Source organism: Pseudochaenichthys georgianus, unplaced genomic scaffold (genome assembly GCF_902827115.2).
Source record: "Pseudochaenichthys georgianus unplaced genomic scaffold, fPseGeo1.2 scaffold_871_arrow_ctg1, whole genome shotgun sequence".
Taxonomy (NCBI): Eukaryota; Metazoa; Chordata; class Actinopteri; order Perciformes; family Channichthyidae; genus Pseudochaenichthys; species Pseudochaenichthys georgianus.
In genome coordinates this window covers 6,339-7,500 of record NW_027263410.1, presented here as the reverse complement: position 1 = coordinate 7,500, position 1,162 = coordinate 6,339, and positions in this window count along the sequence as shown.

Here is a 1,162-nt window from a genome sequence, read left to right as displayed (position 1 = left end):
CCGAACAGTCCCTGAGCTGACTGAGCCTAAATCCCTAAAACGTTGCTGAAAGGTAGAGTGTAGAGTAGACTATACGCATTACACTGTTACACACCTACTATACAGTATACACTGTAGTGACTGTACAGTCAGAGTGTACTGTACTGTCTGTACACCATGTCTTTTCTACAACTCTACATGTTTACATTAAACAGTACATACTACATACATAGTGATGTACATACATACTGTTAGAAATTAAAATCAATGTTGATATGGCGTAATTTTGAATTAAATACACTATTTAATTTAAATCAGTTTTATTCTGAAAATCCGGAAGTTCACACTATTTACTTAATACTTTTATTCTGAAAAGTCTTCACTTCCGGTTAGCATTAGCATGTGGCGAAACGCTACGTTTTCAAACCGTGAATCGAAGGTGAAATGACATGTGATGTTGTACACTGAGCACACTGGGATTAGCACTCATTTATTGACACTGAATAACGTTTATCAGGGAATGTTTAAATAACCACAGACACCAGAATATACGTAAGTGCCAGTTTTTTTGCGAGTCCAAGTACCGGTTCCTGACGTTCCGGTTTTAACCGGACTTGAACCGAAACTTTTTACAAGTCCAGTACCGGTTCGGCGTACCGGTACGCAGCACTACACACACACACACACACACACACACACACACCCACAGGGTTCAAGGTAATACATATGATTAAAACCCCTAGTTGACATTGAGAGTGTGTTTATGATAGCCCACTGACACAGAGGGAGTTGAGTGCGTTAGCGTATAGCCTCCAGTCAACATCAACACAGTGACGAGCCGTCAGCTGCGGCCTCATCCTCTGTCAATGTGTGAAGGGTTTCAGGAGCTTCCCTGTAGAGCTGATCACTTTTAGATTCTTTGTTTCAGGACAGAGCAGCACCTGTCCCTCCGCTCCGAGGCGCTTCCTGGTCCTTGGTTCGATGCTGGGACCAGTTTCTCTGAGCGACTCCAAGCGAGACGGAGACATGGCGGCGGACGGGATCATGATTCTGAGGCTTTTCCTTGATCGGTTTCCAGGGAGAAAACAAGACCACAATTCAATCGCTGGTGTCCTTGAGTGTCCTCCAGCAGAGGGATAATGAGGACACACACACTCCGAGTGCAGGACACACACACACACAC